This window comes from Impatiens glandulifera, chromosome 1, assembly GCF_907164915.1.
Source record: "Impatiens glandulifera chromosome 1, dImpGla2.1, whole genome shotgun sequence".
NCBI classification, from domain to species: domain Eukaryota; kingdom Viridiplantae; phylum Streptophyta; class Magnoliopsida; order Ericales; family Balsaminaceae; genus Impatiens; species Impatiens glandulifera.
In genome coordinates, this window is record NC_061862.1 from 107,915,509 (window position 1) to 107,923,238 (window position 7,730).

Below are 7,730 nucleotides of genomic sequence, written 5' to 3' on the forward strand. Positions count from 1 at the left end.
GATCAAGCGCAAATTGCCTAATCTTCAAAAGAGCCACAGAGGTTGGAATTCTGCAGCAAAGGGTGGGCGCAAACAGCACGATTGGAAACCAATCGCACCGGAACAGGGGCTTGAAAATAATTGCTCAAACAAGAAAGGGTTTAAGCAATTTTAGAACGGTCTGTAACTACGAAAGCTTCCTCCAGACCGAACACTTGATTCAAACGGTGAGAAAGAAGTTCAATGGAGACCTACCCGCGCCTCGCGGTGTGGTTTGATGTCCCGACCGAGGTCCGAACTAACCTATAAACGAAAAGTGAGAAGAGGAGGGCGACCAACACCGATTCGACGTCAAGTCTCTGCAGAAGGGAGTTTGAAGAAATGCTCCGGTCAACGGTAAGAGAAGATGACCGCGACCGTTCCTTGCACAACAGAGCACGTTCTAGAGGGCGCACGACAACTGATCGAAGATGCTAGAGGATGGAGGACGACTTCCGATGTAGAAGCACGGTCGCGGCGAGAATCCGTGTCGTTTGTGTTTTTCGTGCCGATCGTGCCGAATGTGCCGATCGTGTCGATTGTGCCGATCGTGCCGAAAACGACCTAAATATCCGATCCAGAAACTTTAATCGTGATTTCTCCCGATTCCTCCGTTCAAATTGATATTCCTTCGGTCAGATTGTAGGGGGGAAAGAGACGCACCTGCTGGAGAAATTTGAGATCATTCTGACATCAAAAGCTCCGGCGGCGTTGTGTCATCGTTCCCGATGTGAGAAAAAAATCTCCAGAGAAAATTTCTCTCTCTAGGTGCGTTTTTAAATTAAAATTATTTTATTAAACATGTAATTGTGAAAACAACAATTTTAATAGAAAATATTTTTGTAACAATAAAAAATAAATTATGAAGTTAATTTCTAATAATTTTTCACAAAATGTTGGCAATTTTTGAACTATTTCACTAAATTTTGAAAACTTTTATTCAATTGGACATATTATAAAAAAAAAAAAAACTAACTTTTTACTTTGGTAAATCTATAATGTGATTGTTAGATTTATTTCAACTTTTTACATTAACGTAAGATCATTTTATTAAACATGTAACAAAAATAAATTGCCATCTTAATTTCTAATACTTTTTTACTAAATGCTGGCAATTTATCAATATATTACTTAAATTTGACAACTTTTCATTCAATTTCACTCTTCATAAAATATAAATATAAGAAAAAATTGTATTTTAAATTTTAACTTTTGACTTTTGTTCATTTTTATTGAAATTGTGACCATTTTTATTCTTAATTTGTAAGGCTCTAATTAAAAAAAAAAAATCAATCAATAAAAACATTTTACTTAAAATTAAAATTAATAATTTACAATTCATACTAAAAATATGATTATGATTGTGAACCTCGCTCTCCAAGAATTAAATCTGAGTCACACAAAAAAAATAAACAAGATGCTTATAGTTTTTAATTAAAAAATAAATAAACATTTAAATTTTAACATTGACTTAAATTCTTTTTAAATTTTTAAATCATTGCATTAATATAACGCACTATAAGGCTTAAAATCCGTGATGGAATATTAATAAAAATAATTTGACATAAAAATCTTAATTCCATGTTTTCTATCAAAATTGTTGAACATTACATGTCATCCCCACTTACTTTTTTTTCTTAAAATTTGAATTCATTTATCTAGAACATTAAACTATTTATATTTTGAGAATGGATAGATATTGAGAATTTTAGAATTTGGGAGTGAGAATGGATAAAGAAAGAAGTGACACAGTCTGATCGCCTAAATAAATAATTTTTTCTCTTTGATCTCTCCTCACAATTTTTTCTTTTTCGTCAAAAACATAATGTCACATCAATTTATTTTTCAATATTTCTATATCCTAGCTCTCCTCATATATTTTTATATATTACATTTAAAAAAAAATTATGTATATATAAAAGTTATTAAAAAAATCTACAACCATTCACGAGACTGAATAGTGTTCATTGGTTGAAAATTTATAAGTATGATTGTTTTTATAATTTATTAGAAAAAATTAAGTAAAGAATTAATTAACTTAGAAGAAATTGTTTGAAAAAACTAAGTAAAGAGTTAATTATCGGAAAATACGAAATATTAAACAACTGAATTTTGAGGATGTTTAACTATGAATAAAACTAAGCTGTCTAATTGTTTATGTGCAGGTGCATAACACTTTGCTAACTTAGACGCGGTCTAACAGACACGTGATACGTAGTTAGACGTTGAGGTCTAAAAGATACGTAGTTAGACGTTGGCGTCTAACTCCTTCAGACAAGTCTGTAGTGATACGTAGTTAGACGTTGAAGTCTAACAGATACGTAGTTAGACGTTGAGGTCTAACAGATACGTAGTTAGACGTTGAGGTCTAACAGATACGTAGTTAGACGTTGGCGTCTAACTCCTTCAGACAAGTCTGAAGTGATACGTAGTTAGACGTTCAAAGTCTAACAGATACGTAGTTAGACGTTGAGGTCTAATAAATACGTAGTTAGACGTTGGCGTCTAACTCCTTTAAACAAGTCTGAAGTGTTACGTAGTTAGACGTTGAGGTCTAACAGATACGTAGTTAGACGTTGGCGTATAACTCCTTCAGCCAATTCTGAAGTGATACGTAGTTAGACATTGAAGTCTAACAGATACATAATTAGACGTTGAGGTCTAACAGATACATAGTTATACGTTGGCGTCTAACTCTTCAGACAAGTCTGAAGTGGTACATAGTTAGACGTTGAGTTCTAACAAATACGTAGTTAGACGTTGGCGTCTAACTCCTTCAGACAAGTCTGAAGGGATGCGTAGTTAGATGTTGTAGTCTACCTACAATCAACTAGTTGTTTGCTACACTACTCCACTCACTTTTATGTAGTCGGACAAGCTAGCTAATTGAATCCAATGAACGAACACCACATATACAAATGTCATTCCAATGGTTTTATAGTACAAGACAATATCAAAGAAGATATTCAGTGCACCGTGTATTTTATAGTACAACCTCCATTTGCTCAGAGTCTGTTGTATTCTTGTCCTTTGGGAAACCTTCCAATGGATGCTTACCACGTGTCCATGAAGAAGATTCAACCATTGATGTCCTTCTACTACAAATAGATACCCAAGGACAACGGACGAATAACTAGTCAATCACCGACTTCTTTTCTCACATTACTGTCTTACCAAATTACTCTTACAATTACTGATTTCTATCATCTTCTAAGTTCAAGAGAGAAAGAATCAAAAACTGTTTACTGAGAGAATATTGTTTATAATATTGTAATTTGAATAGAGGTTGTTCTATTCAACAAACTGTTATCTAGTTTAGTAAACTGTATTTGATTCAAAGAAGTTAGTGAAATCCTTCCGGTTGTGGAAGAAGGGGTGATATAGGAGGGTTTGCTCCGAACATCCATAAACAACTTATTGTGTTCTTTACTTTCTATCTTTTATCCTTCATTAGTTCAAGCTTCAAATCCGACGAACATTTCTGCCCTTGAATCTGTTTCAAGAGTTCGAAGGATTTGCGAAGAATATAAATAGATTTTAACTTCTAACATAGTTAAAATCGAATCATTAGTCCTTAGTTGTTATCAATAGTCAGACCCCAGTCTTTATTGGTTCCACCGATCCTATCAATTGGTATCAGAGCCCTGTTTTCTATTCTCAAGCCTCTAAAGAACCTGAATCATGTTGAAAGATGCTAGCTCCTCCAATATCCCCATGTTTTCGAAAGAAAACTACATGGTGTGGAAGAAAAGAGTTCGTTCCCATCTTGCTTCTTTGCACGATGACATGTGGAGTGTTTTCACTAAAGGAGCTATCAATATTGAGAAAGACAATTCTGAATGGACAAGTGAAGATAAGAGGAAGAAAAACCTCGACAACTTGGCCATAAATATCTTGTACAGATCCCTTGACGACAACATGTTCAACTACATCATATCATGCGAGTGTGCCAAAGAAATTTGGGACAGACTCACTCAACTCTGTGAAGGCAACGCGCAAACCTAAGAAAACAAGATTACGGTTACCACTCAACAGTTCGACAACTTTAAGATGCGTCCTGGAGAGACGATGACTGAGTTTGATGCAAGATTCAGTTAAATTATTACCACCCTATCTATTCTGGGCAAGACCTACAACAACAGAGAGATTGCTATAAAGATCATGCGAGCTTTGCCAAGGGAGTGGGACATCAAGACTATGGCGATGAGGGAGTCTAAACATTTTAATAAGATGGAGCCCTTTAACTTTCTTACCGATCTAAAAGCTTATGATTTCGAGTTGAACTCTAGGAATGAAGAGGAGCACCCCACATATGTCATCATAACTAAGCTTTGGTGACTGCCGAGGAGTCACCAGTTGACACCGAAGAAAAAACGTCTGCTCAGTAGCTAAACAGCGACACAATGGCTCTCTTCGTGAAGAAATTTGGGAAATACATGAAGATGAGAAATCCTAACTCAAGCTCTTCAAATAATACCAATTATGAGAAAGCTAAATCTAAGGCTAACATTAAGTGTTTTAACTGTGGTATTCTAGGTCATTACAAGTCAGAGTGCAAGAAGTCGAAACGTGATGTGAAGAAGAAAGACAATGAAAATGAGCTGAAGGCCCTCATGGCGGCTGACACCAAGGCCAAGTGGATGCAAAGAGACTCAGATTATTCATCATCCAGCGATAGTGATGATGAAGAATTTGCTTGCTTCATGGAAAGAGAAGAGGAAGATTAAGAGGAATCTGATTTCTCTTCTGAAAACTTTTCACGAGATGAATTAGTGGCTCCACTAAATGACATGGTCTCTGAGTATAAAAAGATATCAGAATCTCAAAACGAAACAAGTTCAAAATCTGAACCAACTTTTTCTCAAACCTCCGAGCCAATTTTTTTTGAAAACGCTCAAGAAAAAGATTCAAACTCTTTCTTCTGAAAACCAACGTTTAACCTATATTGTCTGTTATTGGACAAGGTCTGGAGAAGATGTGAAATATCATATTAGTCTGTTGAGGCCCGCTAGATGCAAATCCGGTCTAGGATTTGATATCAATGACTTAGACAAATCCTATAAGAAGTTAAACTCAGCAACTGACAAGCTTAAGCCAATAAGCTTTGTCAAAGGGAGTTTAACTGATATTGGAACTGATTTAAGCTGTGAAAGGATGAGATAACTTATGTTCCGCCAACTTTTAGCTATCTGAAACCTAGGTTAGAAGCGGCCAACAAGTCTGGCATATCAAAACCTGACAGGAAGTCAAGGAATTTTAAAAGAAAACCATCCTCTAAAGTGAAGGGATCAGCGGCTAGTAGAAAGACGTCTGCTAAGCCTAAATCATACGCACTTATCACTACACAAAATGGAAAATCCATCAAGATAACTCAAATATGGATCCCTAAGGGACTGATTAATCGATGACCCAAGTGAATGTGGGTACCAAATATGTAAATACTATTTCGCGTAGGTGATCTAGGATAGCTGCATGGAGGGAACTTGGAGCCCACTCTTTTGAGAACATGCTCTAGAAAATCAACAAGTGGCATATTCTCCACTTCCACAGACTAAGTGTTTCTTCCCTAAAAATATTTTTGGCTCAAAACATTCATTTCTTCATTCTGTAAATATGTATTAATTGAGGGGGGAATTTAATGTTTTAAAGTGTTTAAACCAGATGCACGCAGACGAAAGCTTTAATAAGTTTATTATACGAGGACGTCTAAAAGAGAAGCAAGTACTTAGATATAAATCTGCTTATACAGTCTGTGCTTCTAAGGTGGATTGACTTGGTTTAAAACCTACACAGTTAGACGTCGAAGTCTAATAGACGTTTAGACGTTTATAAGACTAGCGCAGTTAGGCGCTAACATCTAACCAGACACACGTCTAATATGTGGTGTTCATGCGTAATTAGACGTCTAAATCTAATAGACGTTCAGACTTCTATAAGACAAGCGTGATTAGACGTCTGCGTCTAATAGACCTATTCGTCTAATAGACGTCTATTCAACTTAGATGTCAGAATGTAGAAGCAAAGGACACGTCTAACTACGTGTGCAAATAGACGTTTCATCCTCAAACTAATTGAGGACAACTGTCTTCTTGCACGGTCATCTATTTTTCCCGCTCAAACAATAAAGTAGTCATTTATTGATGACTTGAAGACGCATGTCTTTCAATGTCAAGGAAAATTACTAACATACCCTTAAATATTAAATTATTATTGGTCTAAACCCATTTAATGATGACTACCTTTGGGAAAATGCGTCTAACATTAATTAGTGGACCCTTTTCGTGAAAAGTGACGGTTAAGACATGTGACTTTTTGGATTTTATTAAGGATAGCGTGCATGTGTTTGAAGATTTTACGCTCACAGTTTCTTAAGAACCCTAGTTTTTCTCTAACTTCTCTCTAAGAAATCGTGATAATCTTCTTCATCTATTCTCAAAATGGCTAACAAGAAACCCACTTTTGGTCACAACAACTTGCAGGTGGACTTCGCATCAGTCTACACCATTGATCAACAGGACATTGTCAATATGTCCCGGTCTTTATAGTATTCCGGTCTTCAAAAGTAACTTGTCGGACCGTTCATATTCTACGAGAAGAAAATCAGGGAGTTTGTCAAGACGACGAACATGGTCGAAGATTCCATTATGGCGACCGTCAACGAAATGTCTATCTCTTTCAATGAAGCTGACTATGCTGAGTTTCTAGAACTTCTATCGGAGGGTCATACCTTCAATCTACCTCTTCCAGCGGAAATCATTTCGGAGATGAATATTGTTTTCTCCAATGATGGTTCATCAATCAGGCTAAACGGGAAGAAGAAGACCCTAAAACCGCATTTTAGTCTTTTGAACGATATAGTGGCGAAGGCTCTTCAAGGCAATGTAGGTTCCTTCGACCTGTACAGCCAAGACCGCTTCGATTACATGGAGGCCATCAGTAAAGGTATACAAATCAACTGGGCATCTACATTATATTCTAATCTATGCTAGTTGGTTTAATCAAGGAACAAGGAGAGTGTGGCTTTCTCAGCCCAACTCGGTTGGTTTATGAAACATTTGGGTGTGTCTATGGGCGAGGGTGAGGCTATTTACACGAGACACATATTCACCAGTTTTCTGTGAAGAGTACTCTTGCGAGGATGAAGTTCTCGAAGGATACGGCTTCTAGCGCATCCAGCCAACAAATAGGTGGCCAATTGGTCACTCGATCTAAGCGACAAGCTGCTTCCGTTTAGTCTACGGGGGAGAAAAGAACTAAATCGGTGATGGATTCTGCGGCTAGCACGAATAGCCAAAAGAGCTCTCAAAAGAAGGATTCTGAAGTAGTTGACTCCAGCACAAGACCAGGTATCCCTCCTCTTGCGGCTATTCCCCTCCAGTCCCTTTCTCCATCCCCTAGCCCATTGAAGAAACTGGCTAAGTCTGTTGGTCCTGATGGTAATCAGTCTAAGGTGTCTAAAGTATCTAAGGCGCCTAGGGCGTCTAATCCGTCTAAGAAGTCTACTAAGGTAACTTTTTTTCTCCTCTAGCCTCAGTGCCTATTATTGATGTTCCTGTGATGGAACAAGCTGAAGGGCCAACTGTTGAGCCAGTTGGTCCGAATATTGAAAATATTGACAGGGTTGTGTCGTCTTCCCTCCCCAAAGAATCAGTAGCGGTGGAGGCTACTGGTAACACTGTGATTTCTCCTGAAATAGAGTAGGGTATTGCTCA